Genomic DNA, 19,264 nt, shown 5'->3' on the forward strand with positions numbered 1-19,264 from the left:
AGTTTTTAGGACATCCTGATAATAATGAATTACAGTAGTCCAGCCTGGAAGTAATAAATGCATGAACTAGTTTTTAGCGTCACTCTGAAACAGGATATTTCTAATTTTAGAGATGTTGCGCAAATGGAAGAAAGCAGTCTTACATATTTGTTTAATATGTGCGTTGAAGGACATGTCCTGGTCAAAATTGACTCCAAGGTTCCTCACAGCGTTACTGAAGGCCAAGGTAATGCCACCCAGAGTAAGAATCTGGTTAGATACCATATTTATAAGATTTTCAGGGCCGAGTACAATAACCTCAGTTTGATCTGAATTAAGAAGCAGAAAGTTAGCGGCCATCCAGGTCTTTATGTCTCTAAGACATTCCTGCAGTTTAACTAATTGGTGTGTGTTACCTGGCTTCATGGACAGATAGAGCTGGGTGTCATCTGCACAGCAGTGTAAATGTATGCTATGTCTTCTAATGATGCTGCCTAAGGGAAGCATGGTAATGGGAGTGTTGCCAGCAGAAGGCTGAAGTGGAATCTCCCAGAAAGCTGCAGAAGAAAACACATGAGCTGAAATGCTGGATTTCAGTCAAATAAGGAGAACTGCTGCTTTCCTCCAACTTTTGACCAATCACCTTAGTGTCCTGTTTATCAACCATAATAAAAGGCATTTACTGTCTGGGCTTTTTTTTTTGTTTGGGTCTCCAAACAGCAGAAAGAAATGGCACCAGTTTTTAAAAAAAAAACAAAAAACTTTCCTTCAACTGGTAAATAGATTTAAGAAAAAGCACTTTGATCATATTTGTGACATGTCCCAAACTGTTGTCGTCGCCTCATTTATGTTGATAAAATAGCTCTAAAACCAATCTGACAATATAAATCTGTAAAATGGACAGAAAACCTGCTGCTGGTCCCATTTTAATCAAACCAACCCAAAGAGCAAATATTCATGTGTACACAGGAGGTTATTTGTGCAGATGCATAAAACACATATAAACTGTTGGCTTTCTCCTGGCAGTCTCTCACTCCTGAAAGTGCACGTATATATTCAGTGTGTTTTGAATTAATTTGATCCTATGGATGCTTATGGCACCTGTGTAATATTAACTAATGTTTTTATTGTTTGTGTTCTATGTTTAGTCATTCCCTGACTTACCTTTGGGTTCTGGGATGATGTTATTTAAATTCTTCAACAGATCATTCCTGTTTATGCTCCCCAAAAGATTTTTAGTGACCTCAAAAGTGTTGATACAGTAGGTATGAAACATCAGATCCACTATGTCCGTCCTCTCTGCATTCTCCAGTTTAGTCTCTGGGATTGCTGGTAAACCTTCTACAGACCCATTGTTCTTCAGATGCCACTTGAATTTTTCAAAGTCATCATGTCCCAAATGCTCCAAAGTCTCCAGAAGGATTTCTTTAGGTGTCGTCATCTTTAACCCTGTAAAGATCCGATAAACACAAAGACTGTAACAACAGCTGGAGAGGTAATTGTCTGATTTATCAGAATTTAACATGATTCTAACAGCAGTTCATAACTACCACCAATAAATTTCTAAGGCTCAGAATGCAACAAAATTGCACATAAAGAAGCATTATAGAGAAGTATCCAAGTAACACTTGGATACAATATAAAATAAACCATATAAATAAAGAAAACATATAAACTAAATATATACACTACCCATCAAACATTTTAGAACACCCCAATTTTTCCAGTGTTTTTGTCACGGTTTGCGGGGCAAACCGTGTGTAAATTATTAAAGGACCCTTTATGCAGGCAGCTCAGATGGTAAATGGTAAATGGCCTGTATTTATATAGCGCTTTAATAGTCCTAAGGATCCCAAAGCGCTTTACATATCCAGTCATCCACCCATTCACACACACATGCAAGTTGTTTATTCATCACATGGTGATACAAACAGAAATGGCAAGGGTGAGCATGGAAACTAAGCAAAAACTTAAAGTGGGAAAATTAACAGAAAAAAAACAGATGCAGGGAGCGACAACCTGAGACGACGGAGAGAGATACGCAGAAGCAGCAACTAACAGAGGCAAACACAAGGCTTAAATACACAGAGGGATAATGAGGGAATTAGACACAGGAGGAGGACACAGCTGGGAGTGACTGACAAGACGAGACAGAGGAAATGCAAACTAAACCCACTGACATTACACACGGACCTTCACAACAAAGCAGGAAATACATAGACTGAACTTAGAGGTACAATAAAACACAGAACCAAAACGTAAGAATAAACAAAGATACATCATGAAATCAAAGATTAACAATACAAAACAGAAAACACTGAGTCACAGACCCAGGATCATGACAGTTTTATTGAACATATCCAGTTTAATATCTCATTGCACTCTGAAATGAAAGCATAGTGCAAATAAGCAATTGGAGTTAAAATAAATCATGAAATACATTTATACACCAAAGTTTATTCTAAACTTTTGACTGAACACACCCGTGGCTTCTTTCTACAATAGAAATCAAATGTTCTCCCATATCTGTAGCAGAAGGTCCCATAAATGTGGACCTTGTAGGCTGCTTTGCTTTCACCCTTCTGTCCAGTTCAACCAGCTCGATGGGGTTTTTGTCTGGAGAATGTGCTGGACACTCCATGTTTCCAAGCTCACCACCTTGTTCTTTGTTCCTGAGGTAGTTCTGGCACAGCTTGGACTGATGTTTGGGTCATTATCTTGCTGTAGGATGAACCTCTGACCGACCAGAGGGTCCTGCATGGTGCGGCAGGATGCTGTGGTAGCTGTTTTGGTTCAGGGAGCCTCTCACTCTGCACAAGTCATTGACTCTGGATCAGCAAACAGCCCCAGACCTCCCACTTCCTCCTCCATGTTTGACAGTTGATGAACCTACTTCCGGTTGCGCCGTAAGATGGCTGCACCGACGAGAGCTCCCAGTCATCTCAGCAAAAATGTTATTATTTATTTTGTACTGCTTTCTATTTCTGTGCACACAGCGTGATCATACACTCGGTATGACAGACAAACGCTTTTGGAGCTACGTTCGTCAGCCAGTTCGGACTTTACAGCGAGTTTCGACTCCGTGGACGCTCTGCTGCCTGGGATCCTTTGTTTACTTGCACGACGTCGAGGGAAAACAAAGAGGGTGAAACGCGCCAGAGTTTTGTGGTGAATGCGACAGAGAAACAGCAAGCCACCTCTCCCCAGCATCCTGCTCGCGAATCTCCAGGCTCTTGACAACAAACTTGACGAGCTGCGTGCACGGATTAAACACCAACAAGACATCAGGAACTGCTGCGTTCTGGCCTTCACAGAGACATGGCTGGAGCCCAGCGTCCCCGACTGCGGCATCATGCAGAATGGATTCACTGTTTACCGGGGAGACCGAACGAAGGACTCAGGCAAGAAAAGGGCAGGAGGGGTGTGCTTTATGGTTAACTCTTTGTGGGCTAGAGATGTGTGTATCTTAAAAACTTACTGCTCTCAGAGAGTCGAGCTACTGACCATTGAAGTCAGGCCTTTTTACCTCCCGAGGGAGTTCAGCTCAGTTCTCCTCTCAGCTGTTTACATTCCCCCACATGCTGATAAAGCTACGGCTATGGACGAACTGTATGACATCATTACTGGACTTGAGAACAAAAATCCAGAAGCTGCCTTTATTGTGCTGGGAGACTTCAACAGAGCCAACATGAAGAAGGTTCTCCCCAAATACTATCAGCACATCTCTTTCCCCACAAGAGGTGATCAAACACTGGACCATTGTTACACTCCATTCAAAGAGTGCTACAAACCCCTCCCCCGCCCAGCTTTTGGTAAGGCAGACCATTGTTCCATTCTGCTGCTGCCTGCATACAGACAAAGACTGAAACAGGAAAAACCAGCTTCCAGGGTCATCTACAAATGGGACAGTGAGGCTGAGGAGGTCCTACAGGACTGCTTTGACACAACTGACTGGCAGATATTTGTGGATGCAGCTGATGGCAATGAACTCACAGACTCTGTCATTGGATATATTGGGAAGTGCATGGATGATACCATCACTAAAACCACCGTCCGCAAATATTCAAATCAGAAACCCTGGGTAAATAAAGACGTTCGTGCCAAGCTAAAAGTGCGGACCTCTGCCTTTAACTCCGGGGATGCTGATGCATATAAAGCAGCCAGGTATGACCTCCGAAAGTCCATAGAAAAGGCCAGAAAGGACTACAGGTACAAAATGGAGTCCAGCTACCACAGCTTTGACACCAGGCGACTGTGGAATGGACTGCACTGCATCACTGACTACAAGAAGGACAACACTGTCAGTGTTCAGTGAAGACAGTGAGGCTGTAACTTTAACTCTGAAAACGGAAGCTGTGAGATGGACCTTTAAAAAGGTCAATCCTCACAAAGCTCCAGGACCGGACGGCATCCCAGGCCGGCTTCTCAGAGTGTGTGCCGACCAGCTGGCAGAGGTGTTCACCAACATCTTCAACCTCTCCCTGAGGCAGTCAGTGGTCCCCACGTCCCTCAAAGCATCCACCATCATTCCTGTTCCCAAAAAATCAGTGGTCTCCTGTCTGAATGACTACCGTCCTGTTGCACTGACATCCGTCATCATGAAGTGCCTGGAGTGGCTGGTCAAAGATCACATCTGCTCCTCCCTCTCTGACACACTGGTCCAGGGGTGGGCAATCTCAGTCCACGAGGGCCGGTGTCCCTGCAGGTTTTAGATCTCACCTTGGGTCAACACACCTGAATCACATGATTAATTCGTTACCAGGCCTCTGGAGAACTTCAGGACATGTTGAGGAGCTAATTTAGCCATTTAAATCAGCTGTGTTGGTCTAGGACACATCTAAAACCTGCAGGGACACCGGCCCTTGTGGACTGAGATTGCCCACCCCTGCACTGGACCCTCTTCAGTTTGCCTATCGGACAAACAGAGCCACAGAGGATGCCATCGCCCTGGCAACGCACACCACCCTCACTCACCTGGAAAAAGGGAATACATATGCAAGGATGCTCCTCATTGACTACAGCTCGGCATTTAACACCATCATCCCCTCAAAACTTGCCACGAAGCTCGTCGACCTTGGGCTGGGAACACCAATCAGCAGATGGATTCTAAACTTTCTCACAAACAGGCCCCAGGTGGTGAGAGTTGGTAAGCACACCTCCTCACCACTCATCCTAAACACAGGTATGCCACAGGGTTGTGTGCTTAGCCCCCTCCTATATTCCCTGTTCACACACGACTGTGTTGCTAATCACGACTCCAACATCATCATCAAGTTTGCGGATGACACAACCATCATAGGCCTCATCACGGACAACGATGAGACGGCCTATAGAGAGGAGGTGATGGCACTGTACGAGTGGTGTCTGGAAAAAAACCTGACTCTCAACATCAGCAAAACTAGAGAAATGATAGTGGACTCACGGAAACGACCAGTCAGTGAACACCAACCCATCAACATCAACGGTGTCAAGGTCGAAAGGGTCAGCAGCTTCAAATTCCTTGGAGTCAACATCACAGAGGACTTCTCCTGGACCGTTCACACAGACACTGCTATCAGGAAAGCTCGCCAGTGGCTTTACTTCCTGAGGAGGCTGAGGAAGTTTGGCATGAATGCCAACATCACCTCAAATTTCTAAAGGTGTGTAATTGAGAGCTTGCTGACGAGCTGCATTACAGTTTGGTATGGAAGATGCACATCACTGGCATGAGGCTTCCTGCCATTCAGGACATTTATCTTCAGCGATGCCTCCGTAAAGCACACAGCATCATCAAGGACCACAGCCACCCAGCACATCAGCTGTTCTCCTTGTTACCATCTGGCAGACGTTACAGGAGTCTGTCTGCTCAGACTACAAGACTTAAAAACAGTTTTTACCACCAGGCCATACGACACCTCAACCACAACACTTAAACACACACAACGCACTCCACAGGACGCACTGAGAACCTACCCTGCAGCTTCACAAGTAATCTGTTTAATCTGCACTGGTTACTCCACTTTATTGATATTTATATTTAAAAAGTGCAATACTGTAATAATTTACTACCACTAAAAAACTTTGTACTGTTCAGTTTGTACTGCTGCTCATTCCTGTGCAATATCCCATCTGCCCCCCCCGTCACATTCATTTTCAAGATTTTCTTTATTTAATCACTAGTGTACATATATTTATATATACTTGTATATTTAGTCATCTTTTCACTTTTACTACGTCTCTCAAATATTTTGCTCTTTACTATTTTTCTATTTATTTTTTATTATTTTATTTTATTTTATTTTCTTCTACTGTACCATGCTGCTGAGTGACTGCTGCTCGTCAAACACATTTCATTGCAATGTTGACCCTGTGCTAACTTGCATATGACAAATAAAACTGAAACTGAAACTGAACTGAAAGAAAAGCGTCTGGACTTCTTTGAGTTGCTTCAAGAAGTTTCACCTGAGAAGCTTCTTCAGTTCTAAGAGGAACTGATGGAGAGTCCCAGATTTTAAGCCCTATGAGAGTGTCACCAATAGGGCCATGGACCCCCTATTGATCCTCTACCTAATTTTTCAAATACCCTCCAACCATTTTTTTTCCACTTGTCTAATTTACGAGGCTGCAGTATATTTCAGTTGACATGGAGCCAGAGGCCAAGTACACCCTGGATCGGTACCAAGACAACCTTCCAAGCTCATGTTTAACCTGCTTCTACTAAAATGTGAGAGTTCAGCTCAACGACTCTTATTTGGTCTTCGTAGGTAGATAACTGCACAGACAGCAGGGGTTCAGACCTTTCACACCAGCACATCAAAACTACACACATTTCCACCTTAATAGTGGATCATTTCAAACTGTTGGGAAAAACTGCAGCCAAACCTCCACCCTGTCCACTTTCTCTGTGCTGACTCACATGTGATGAGTATAATTCACAAATAAGATGGTCCTCTCCAGACCTCGATGATGTTTATTTCAAAAATATCAAATCAGGCTGATTTCAAGTTATAAAATTAGTTTACTATGAAGTCCTCTAACATTAAGAAAACCAAGGTAGCAAAGACATTTTAGGTTGTAAGCAAATTCTTAATAAATTAAGCTTAACATGTATCAGTGTTCAGAGTGGGACTGACATAACAGGGACCGAGAGACTGGTCAACACATGTGGGCAGATGTGCTGACAGTGTAGGGCAGAGTATGCAGGTCGTGGATTCCCAGAGAGGTGGGACAGAAAGAGTTTATTAGCATTGCTGTTCCTGAAAGTAAAGGATCTTTGTTCTTAATCAAAGATTTAATAACACTATAAGTTTGATTATTAAAATAAATAAGAAATGTAGTTTAAATTCTAATGTCTGGATTTTGTGTGAGTACACATGATTCAGCTTCAAACTTGGCAGATTAGTGTCTGCAGGAATGATAAGAAACTGCCAAACCTTTATGAAGCATGATTTTAATTTAAAAAGGGTATTAATTTTTAGGATTGATATTTTTTATATTGTCATTTATGCTTAGAAACATATAATCATTTGTGCATGTGTGCAAATCTGTGTGCACTCTGTGCACCATACACCCTCAACGTTATTATTTCCATTATAGCTTTAGAAACCAGACTGTTCTGTTTCTTAAAGTCTAAGACTTCACACCTTTAATTGTCCTATTGCAAGTTCCTGTTTTTTTTGTTTTTTTTAAACATATGTTTATTTGTTTTTTGTTTGTTTGTTTTTTTTTTCAACAGTATCCAACACAAAAATATAATGAACATATAGCAGGTATTAAAATAATACTAATAATAATAATAATAATAATAATAATAATAATAATGATAATTGAAATGTTAATCCTAAAGGAATTCAAAATAAGTGAATAATTAAATAATTAAGATAGCAAACAATACAAATAAATACAATTTAAAAAAAGAAAAAAAAAGAAAAAAAATCATAACGTAGGTTACACAGTATATGCCCAACAACAATTCAGACATTATTCATCATTATCTAGTTATCTTATTCACCCACCGCCCCCCCCCAAATCCCCACACCTCAGTAGATCTAGAAATATCTTCCAAATGTTGTAAAATTCAGAAGCCTTCTTTCTAACAATATAAGTCAGTTTCTCAAGAGCTAAACTCGATGTTAAGTTGTTTAACCAGTGGTTAAAGGAGGGGCAACCAACATTCTTCCAACATAATGCAATACAGCGTTTGGCCTGTAGCAAACAAAGATCGACCATTTTTCTTTCCTCACACAACAGAGTACAGTCATCTGGGTACAAGCCTAAAATACATAACTTAGGGCAAAGCGGTACAGGGGAAGTTGTGATCTGAGAGATATATTGTAACACTGAGCTCCAAAATTTTTGAATCTCTTCACATTTCCACAGGCAGTGGTATAGTGTACCCTGTTGTCTATTACACTTATAGCATAGATCAATTATATTAGGATCAAATTTATTCAATTGCACAGGGGATATGTATGTTCGCATTATCCAGTTAAATTGTATCATTCTCAAACGAGTGTTAATGGTTTGAGTGTGTGCTTTTAAACATATTTTACTCCATTCAGTAGATGAAATATCTTCTTGTAAGTCATTAATCCACTCCCGTCTTCTACCATCAGAGTTGTCCTTATGGTTTTCAACTAACATGCTATAAAACTGGGACACCAGTCTTTTACCAAAACAGTTTTTTGTAACATGAGTTTCTAGGATGGAGAGTGGGGGTTAATGCACTGAGTTGTTTAAGTGTGCCAGAATAAAACTTCTAAGTTGTAAATACTTAAAGAAGTGTTTCTGCGGTATATTAAACTTTGCCCTTAATTCACTGAATGACATTAGAGAGTATTCCTCATATAAGTCCTGTAATTTCGCAACACCCTTGTTAAGCCATTCTTTAAAGCCCAAGTCATTCTTAGCCGGAGCAAAGAGTTCATTACCCCAAATTGGGGAGAAACAGGACAACCTTGGAGAGTCATTCAACATTTTTTGTATTTCATGCCAAACAACAACAGTGTTTTTTACAAAGGGATTAGTAGTAGTTTTCTTTAAAGTTTTAAAGGGTGCTGAGTATAGATAGCTATGTAATGACAAACCCTTTGAGGACATTTTTCAATTTCTAACCAGGGAAGGAAAATATCGTTTGAAAACCAAAACATAGTGGTCCTCAGCTGAGCAGCCCAATAATACCATTCTAAATTTGGAAATTGTAGCCCTCCTCTATCATATGGTAAATACAAGAGGGAGAGTCTGAGTCTTGGCTTCCTATTGTTCCAGATGAAATTAGAGAGGAGCTTTCTGGTCTTGGAAAAAAAAGAAGGAGGAGGGGCCAGCGGAATTGACTGAAAGATATATAGAAATTTAGGTAATATAGTCATTTTTACTATGTTTATTCTTCCCAGTAAAGAAAGAGGCAATGATATTAATCTAGTGATCTCTTCCGACACCTCTATTACCATGGGCTCATAATTGCCTGAACTAAGATCGCTTATCTTTGGGGTTACTCTGATGCCCAAATATTTAAATCCCTCTGTGGCATTCACAAATGGATGGGACACAACTGGTTTCATCCTCTCATTTACATTTAAAAACATAATGGATGATTTTTCTTTATTCACTTTGAACCCAGAGAAACTGCCAAATTGATCAAATAGCTTCAGGAGAGATGGTATTGATTCTGCGAGGTGTGATAGAAACAGAATAGTATCATCAGCGTACATTGCTGTTTTGTGTAGCGTCTCCCCAATCTTAATACCATGGATTGAAGGATGTGATCTAATTGCTATTGCTAAAGGTTCCATGGCTAGTACAAAAAGCAGAGGTGAAATTGGAGACCCTTGTCTGGTGCCTCTAAATAGCTCAAAAGGATGAGAGATGAGATTATTGGTAGATACCATTGCAACCGAATCAGCAAGTAAAATTTCAACCCATCTACGGAAGTGATCACCGAATCCAAAATGCTTAAGCACCTCAATTAGATAGGGCCATTCAACTCGATCGAATGCCTTCTCCGCATCGAGTGATAGTATTGCAGTATCAGGTGACCCTATCACATTTGTGGATTATATTGAGAACTCTCCTCACGTTGTGGAACCCCTGACGATTTTGAACGAAACCATTTTGATCTCCATGTATAATTGCTGGAAGAGCCCTCTCCAGCCTCATAGCCAGAGCCTTAGCTATGATTTTGGAGTCAGAATTTAACAGCGATATGGGTCTGTAAGAACGCTTTTCGGCTGGCGCTTTGCTTGGTTTTAAAATGAGAGTGATCAGGGCACTACGTAATGTAGCAGGGAGGCAACCTGTTTTAAAGGATTCCAAATAAACATCTAATAATGGGGAATTAATTTTGCTTTAAGTAGTTTGTAAATGTCTATCGGAAGCCCATCAGGACCCCAAGCCTTACCTCCCTCATGTTCGTAATGGCATCAGAAACGTCATTGAAATTTTTTTCTCTCCAATTCATTCTTCATACCCTCAGAAATACAAGGAAAGACCAATCTATCTAGGAAAGTATTTTGGTTCACCAGGTCTAGTGGACTGTCAGAATTATATAGGGTTTTATAATATGAGACAAAGGTGTTATTAATTTCTGTGGGATCCGTAGATAATTCCCTTGATCGTTCCTAATTATATTAATGGCTCTGTCAGATTCAAGTTTCTTTATCTGCCAAGCTAGCAGTTTACCGGCTTTTCTCCCTGATCATAAAACGTCTGTTTCAATCTTATTAGACCATCTTCAGCTTTAAGCATAGACAGCTCCTCGTATTTAGCTTTAAGGGTCAATAATTCCTGTTTTTTCTGTGTTGAATCATCTGTGGTAACTTCTCTCTCTAATTCTCTAATTTTATTGTTTAATTTGTTCATTGTCTGTTTAAATTTGTTAAATTTAGAGCTGGTGAAACTTATCATTTGTCCTCTAATATATGCTTTAAAAGCTTCCCATCTAATGGCTGCAGTTGTTTGAGTTGTATTAATTGAGAAGTAGAGATCAATATGTTCTCCTACAAATTTTATAAAGTCAGAATCATGTATCCATTTAGGGTGTAAGCGCCACTTGTTTGAGCGGCTATTCACTTGTTCTACCTTGTAAAATAGTGAGGTTGGGGCATGGTCTGACAATACAATGCTGTCATATATACACTTAGTTATATTGGGTAGCAAAGATGAGGAAATTAGAAAATAATCTATTCGGGAGTAGGGTTTAAATACTGCTGAATAGCATGAGAATTCTCGTTTATTAGGGTTTTGAATTCTCCATGGATCACAAAGGTTCAGATCTTTCAAATATTGTTGTATTTTTTTCCTTGTTTGAGAGTGTGAAGTGTCTATCCCTGATGAGCGGTCAAGCTTCGGGTCCAAAGTACAATTTAAATCTCCTGTCAATATTATCTTACCAGGAAGGGTAGCTATCAATAGAAATAAATTCTCAAAAAATGAAGGGTTATCATCATTAGGGCCATAAACATTAACTAAATTAAAAGTTTCTTTCAAGAGAGTTCCTTGAACCACCAAAAATCTGCCAGCTTTATCATAAATAGTGTTGTTTACTTGGAAAGGCACTGAATTATGAATTAACACCATAACCCCTCTCGAATGAGAAGGGCAACAGGATGCTAGCACTTTGCCTGGCCATCTCCTACGTACTTTCACCAGATCCTCTCTGAGTAAATGGGTCTCTTGGATAAACGCTATTGATGACTCAAGTTGTTTAAGCCTGGTAATAACCTGTTTTAGTTTAACCACTTTTACCATTCCTCTCACATTCCAAGAAATAAATTTAAAATTCTTATATGAAATCCTCATTCTTAATAATACATCAGATTGTGCAACATAGTATCATCTTTTGGTTGTTGGAAAACCTTTCAGTATCCCTAACTGTTGTGTTGGGAGTAAACCAGTAAAAAGCAACAAGTTGTGAAAAATACAAAACACAAGCAAACAACATAAAATCTGCCATAAATGAACCCCTTAGCTGTCAACCTGAAAGAGACAGCCCTCGCCTTACCCCACCCTCCCCTGACCTTGGGGTGCAGTTAAGTGCACACGCTGATCCATCGTAAACAAGGGAGCAGCTAAACCGAACCGAGCTGACATTATGCTCAAACAAACCAAACCACCTGGATAATTGCGTCTCCTGACGAAAATATATATTCTACATGAACAAGTATGCATATAATGATCATTACAAACTTTCTTGCAGCATAGCTCTCATCCCGGAGAGCCGACTGTATGGCGAACAATCAACACTCCAAGACACAAATGAAAGCCCAAACAACGAGTGGACGTGGCCATATATCTATAAGGGGTAAATAAAATGCCCATTACATCTGAGGAGAATGAAGGAATGGTAAACCAAAGTAAACACAAAAAAAATAAATAAAATACTCTCCCCAAAAAATTTAACAGCAAGGATAAGCAATATTGGCCAGTAAATCCAACAATTTCAAATTACAGTTGTTATGGGCAGATAGTAAAGGATTAGACCGTTCCCATAGATAATCCGTTATATCTCTGTGTTCTGCAAACCTTGGATGAATTTTTCCGCATCTGCTGGGGTCTCAAAGACATGCGTATGTCCATCAGATGACACTCGTAGCTTCGCTGGGTAAATTAATCCGTAACGTAAGTTCATCGACCTCAGCTGCTGTTTTACCCGGTCAAAGCCCCTCCTTTGTCGGTGGAGATCTGTGGAAAGATCCGGGAAGAACATGACCTCTTGGCCCCCGCAGATAACTTTCCCTTTGGTCATAGCCGCTCGCATCACCCGAACTCTGTCTTGGAAGTTTAAAAACTTCACGATGAGGACTCTCGGTGTGGGTGGTCGATTGGGTTGCGTCCGGCCAGGCAACCGGTGAGCTCTTTCGATGAGAGGTTGTCTTGGGAATGTCGCTGGTCCCAGCGCTTCGGGGAGCCACTTCTCCAGGAAAGCCACCGCGTCATTTCCTTCTATTTTCTCCGGCACATTAACTAGTCGTAGGTTGGATCGACGAGAACGGTTTTCGAGGTCCTCGAGTTTGTTCGTAAGGAGAGCCACTTGTTTAACTAGCGCCTCTGTCTTGCCTTTCTCTGAGTTAATGGTGTCCTCCACGCTGCTAATGCACTTCTCTGCCCCCTCCATGCGCATCGAGAAGTCCTGCACGTCCCTTTTAACATCTTGGATCGCTGTCAGGACCACATCAATTTTTGTGGAAAAGTCACTTCTGATCCCGTCGAGTATTTGAATAACATCCAAGTTGTGGGCCATTCCAACACTCACGTCTAAGAGACAAACAGAACTAGCATCACCTGCAGAGTTAGCTTGATTGTTAGCACCTGAGACGTCGTCTTCCTCACTCGGAGAAGAGTGTGCTTTAGATTTATTTTGTGCTTTCTTTGCCGGCATAATGTCGATAATAACTCGCTACAAGCAGTAGTTATCACTGTTCACGCAGTTAAAGGACAGTTTTCAGGAACTTACTGAAACATCGCCAGGAGCTCACAAAAATACGTGTGCCTAGTTCAGCAACATAACCACGCCCCCGCAAGTTCCTGTTTTTATACTTTAGCAAGACGCTTCTTTCTGCTTTTCTGCATACCTCATGCACACAGTTTAAGTTCATTGAAAGGTCATATGTCTATGTATTGTATGGCCGGAAACACACACACATGCCTGCTTAAAACTGTGATTAACCCTTTAAGACCTACCATAGAACCAAGTCCGCCAGAGCTTATATTATATTTTTACATGTTGTAGTGCCATTGTTGCGAGCATTTCAAGTTGATATACATCAATACAACCATTATAGCTCAAATTTTAATAATATGTATGCATTAAGTGCATAGTAATTACATAAATTGCAAAAAAGTGCAATAAAGTACAAAAAAATTTAAAATCGTTTTTCTTTTTTTAACATATATTTCTAGTTAGAGAAATTTAAGAGGCTTATCCCTCAAAACTGTAAATACAAAAAAGTTGCACAAACTAGTTTCCCACCAGTGTCTTCTTAGTTTTATTTTTGAAATACACCAATTTTCATATACTACAGGAAAAACGAAAATAAATATTATAATGCAAATTTGCAAAATCACAGCATATGCATCAAAATAAACTATTTCCAGCAGTGCAATATGAGTCCTAAGCATCCCAGAAACGACACAGAAAGTCAGAAAGTCAAACATAACTTTTAAAAACACAAGTATAGGCTCACAAGGCCACGATGGTAAAAAACTACATTTCCGCAAAATGACGTCACTTCCGGTTTCGGGCAGGTCACGGCGGACATGCGATAGTTCGTGCTAATGGACGTAGGAAGTGTTATGAACGGCTGATCGGATCGGCAAGGCATGTTTCTGGAATATTATGTTTTTGTTGCTGCAAGTGCTTTTTATGCAGTTTTTGCAAAGCTATATGTGGAAGGAAACTGTGACCTAGGACAAGCTGATGGCATAAGATTTAAGTACAACTCCTCCGGTTTCGTATGCAAAAAAAATTATTGCGCTAGCTTACATGGTTGCAGTGCTACCGGAATTTAAAAATAGTTACGCAAAATGGAGCGTGTCCGCTCCGACCGGCTTTAAAGGGTTAAGGGTTGTTTACCAGCAGGGTTGACTTAAACCCAACATTAATGATTAAACACAGAATCATAATTGACATGTAATGTTGCTGATAGTAAGATAAACTTTGGTTTCATGTGCTTCAGATTTCCTGGACCTTCTTTGCTATCACCCTCAACCCCAGCTCTCCTTGGATTATCTTCATATTCAGGAAGAATACAAGGACCCTCACCTGCCTACCCTCCAGCTTCACTCACCACCTTGGACACAGCGGAACTCAGGTCTCCCAGCCTTTCCACTACTCCCCTGGACTATCACTGCCTCTCCCTCAAAGCGAGGTTCACGCCGGTCACCAGTAAGCGCTATCAGTCAGTTTCACCTCTGCTAGGATACCCTGCACCTGCCACCTTCTTAACCCTGTTCTCTTTTCTTCCCAGACGCAACCGCTCCGTTCCTGTCGCAACCAGCTAAATCGCCGTTCACCCCCACTGACCCACGGCTACATCGTTAGCAACACCTTGTCACGTATCCACTTGCTGACTAAATAATAAACACTGCAAAACGTTTGAGCCGTCTCTGTTTGTGGTTATCTGCAATTGAGTCCAATCTAGCTTTCGGGCCGTGGCCATTGTGACAGTATGAACTGGCCAGACACCATGGACTCAGCAGACCGAGTAGAGGCTGTGATTGCTAAGCAAGGGGCCATTCTGGGTGCCCATAAGCAGGGTTCACAAGCTCTCGGAGCACAGTATCAGTCATTACATGCCACCCAAGAAAATTTTTTAGCTGCCTTACAGGAGATTCGAACAGCGCTTCCAGCTGTGCAAGCCCTGCCAGCCGCTCCTCCAACCGTGGCAGCTAACCCCTAGGGGGCACCTTCACGCGCAGCTCAATCTCCGGCAGAACCACCACGCCCAATGTTTCGTTAGGCGGCATTTCCAGAACCAGAGCCATATTCCGGTGAGCCGGGTCCTTATGGAACATTCTTGTTAAAATGTGATCTTGCTTTCACTTACTCACCTCACACGTTCACCACAGACTCGGTGAAGTTAGCATACCTGGTAGCTAAGCTTCAGGGCAAAGTATTATCGTGGGCCGAGGCATACCTGTCCGTCCATCCTCTTCCAACCTGCTCATACGATGAATTTCTGGGAGAGTTTAAGAAGACTTTTGCTCACCCGGTAGCCGAAGGCAGCACGGAGGAGAGATTGTTAAGACTCCAACAGGGAAACCAAGCGTTGCTGAATTCATCATTGATTTTGCACAGCAGCAGCCGAGGTTAAATGGCGGATTGGGCGCTATGAAGCATTTTTTCGCCATGCGTTAAGTGAGGAATTAAAGGATCAGTTAGCCTCCTGTGATGAACCAAGATCATTTGAAGATTTGGTTTCCCTCTCCTTAAGGATTGATAATCGTTTAAGGAAGACGGAGGTGGAGAAGAAGCCTTCGGCGCGCAAGTCAGCATTTAGCCCACTGTCTCCGCCACTTCCGGCAACATCCGCCGGCGGCTGCGTCAACATGGATGCCACACCAGAGCACATGCAAATCCGCTCGCATCTCACCGCGGAGGAAAGAGAGCGCCGCCGCCGCTCCGGGGCGTGCTTTTACTGTGTCGCGCTTGATCATATCAATGTACGGTGCGGCCAAAAGGTTTCGCCCTAGATTCGGGGTTACGGGTCGGCGGATCCCTGTGCAGTGCTAAGCCCCGTTTATTGTTGCCAGTCACATTATGTTTTGGTCACATTTCTCACCCCCTTCAGGCTTTAGTCGACTCAGGGCTGAACAGAACTTAATTGATGTCAAGACTCGCAGAACGCCTCCACTTGCCACTTGAGGCGCTAGATCCTCCTATTCCGGTCACTGCCTTAAACAACCAAGTATTTTCTCACATTACTCACTGAGCTGGTCCAGTCACTCTTCTCACCTCGGGTAATCACAGAGAAACTCTTGCACTGTTCCCCTTCACCTCCCAGGAGTCGCCACTCATTTTAGGTTACTCCTGGCTCCAGAAACACAATCCCCACATAGACTGGTTAGGGAATAAAATTGTCAATTGGAGTTTGTTCTGTCTTGCCCACTGTCTTGTGTCAGCCCTGCCACCTGGATCCATGAAGGAAAATGACTCCCACATCGACATCCCAGACCTTACCACAGTCCCTCTCAAGTATCATGACCTCCAAGAGGTGTTCAGTAAAGACAAAGCACTTTCGCTTCCGCCACATAGACTATATGACTGTGCCATTGATCTCTTACCTGGTGCTCCACTTCCTCCAGCCGCCTGTTCAACATTTCCAAGCCCGAAAGAGAGGCAATGGAGAAATACATTCATGATTCTCTGGCAGCAGGGATCATCCGGCCTTCATCCTCTCCTGTAGGCGCAGGATTCTTTTTTGTGGCTAAGAAGCATAAGAGCCTTCATCCATGTATTGACTTCAGAGGTCTCAACGCTATCACCATCAAGAACAAATACCCCCTGCCACTCATCAGTGCTGCGTTCGAGCCCCTGCAGGAGGCCACTATTTTCACTAAATTAGATCTCCGCAATGCTTATCATTTGGTCCGCATCAGGGAGGGTGACGAATGGAAAACAGCTTTCAACAACCATTTTGAATACCTGGTCATGCCCTTTGGGTTAACCAACGCTCCAGCCGTGTTCCAAAGTTTGGTCAATGATGTTGTTACGTCCCCCCGAAGGGGTCTAGGCATGCGAGTGAGGGCACCAGTAACAAATGAGTCCAGAACTGAATGAAAGGAGAACAGACAGGTGTTTTCAGTAAATAAAATAGTCTTTATTATAGATAATCTCAACATAAAGAGCCGGCAACGCCGTTTGACCAATAACACTTGGAAAAAGGAAAAAAGGGTTGCAACAACAAAGAACACAACAACCAAACAAAAACTCCACACCACAAGGAGGCACTTCCAGGGGCCCACAAGCTCACCCTGTCACTAGCAGCAGCTAGCTTTACTGCTGCCGAGGCCCACAGGCCCACACTACTCACGTAGAGCAGCTACACTGCACACTGCTTCCACCACTCCACACTATAGGATCTCTCCCGACACCTTCAACACACAATGTGGGAACACCAGAGAAAAACCACCCACCTACATCCAGTTCATCCCCAGCTTATATGACCTCAGAGAGGTGATTGCTGACTGGGCCCAGGTGGTAAATGAGGCCCATGAGCAGCAGCTGTGTCCTGGGGAGAGAGAAGAGCAAGAGAGAGACAGGGGTGGAGCAAGAGAAGAGGAGGCGGAGAGAAAACACCACACCCACACAAGAGTAGTTTCAGGAGGCCCTGCTAGGGCCGTAACAGATGTGCTACGGGACTTTCTGAACCGCTTTGTCTACGTCTACCTAGATGACATTCTAATCTTTTCCAGGAACCTCCAAGAACACAAGGTCCATGTTCGGGCCGTGCTACAGTGTCTGTTGGAAAATAGACTCTACGTCAAGGCTGAGAAGTGCGAGTTTCATGCACCTTCTGTCACATTTCTGGGATACGTTTTAGCTGGAGGGCAGATGAAGACGGACCCAGCCAAGATCCGGGCAGTTCAGGAATGGCCCACACCCACGGCTCTCAAGCAGCTACAACGCTTTCTGGGCTTCACTAACTTCTATCGCCGTTTCATAAAGAACTACAGTCAGGTAGCCACACCATTCACCACACTCACCTTCAGTGATGGGAATAACAGCGTTTCAAGTAACGCCGTTAGTAACGCCGTTACTTTTTTCAGTAACGAGTAATCTAACTAATTACTATTTCTATCGTTACAACGCCGTTACAGTTACTAACAAGAAAATACGGTCCGTCACTATTTTTCAACAAAGAGACGGTTGAAGCTGTGTTCAGCTTACCGCATCTTGTATCTGCTGCACGGAAGTAGCTGACTACGTAAGTACAGCTTTAAGTAGCTGCGCACTCCTGCGGACGGTAATCACGATCACTGTCTAGCACAACACCTGGAGCTAAGGGGGCAAAACAATCGCATGAGTGCTGCTGTTTGACTGAGGAAGAATAAAGTAGTCGTGGTAAGTCAATCACATGACCACTTAAAGACAAAGCAGCAAGGTGATATATACCAGTTTTTAAATTGTGTTGATAGGCCACGTAAAACCAGAGTCATGATAAACAATATATAAGCTGCGTTTTTTCCTCAATAATTTCGCCACGTTAGCGCTAGCACTGACACATCGATTGCAGCTCTCTCACTCTAGATCGTCTGTCAATCTAGAGTGACCTAAAAAAACGGGAAGTTTTAAGATTGACGAAGAGAGAGAGAGAGAGAGAGAGCAGGAAAAGAGAGAGCGAGTTTTGAGATGTGGGAGATTTGTGACGTCTAGCATGTTTGGGGTGTGTAGTTAATGTGTTGTCTTGTGTAGTTAGTGTGTAGTGTTGTGGATAGTTTTGTGTTGTGTGTCAGAACATTGAGGCAACTGCTGTCTCCAGGTAGAGAAAGGAGTGATACACCTGCTGCTGTCAGACCTGCAGGCATCAGGCTGTGATGTTCTCCTTTATAGTGGACAGAAATTATTTTTTTGGAGTGGCACGAATAATTTGTGTGGCATCTTATTGAATGCAGAACAGCTGATTGTTCTGTAAATAGTTTGAAATGGTTATTTTAAAAAAGGGTGAAAGGTAAATGGCTGCAAATAACTTTGTTTGCAAAACTTGTGCATAGGATTTTAAAATTTAAAATTATCCTCTCTAACCTCTCCAAACAATCATAATGACATTTTTGGGGGGTTATTTTACATTTTCCTGTTTGTCTTTAACTG

The sequence above is a fragment of the Oreochromis aureus genome, linkage group 3 (genome assembly GCF_013358895.1).
Source record: "Oreochromis aureus strain Israel breed Guangdong linkage group 3, ZZ_aureus, whole genome shotgun sequence".
Classification (NCBI taxonomy): domain Eukaryota; kingdom Metazoa; phylum Chordata; class Actinopteri; order Cichliformes; family Cichlidae; genus Oreochromis; species Oreochromis aureus.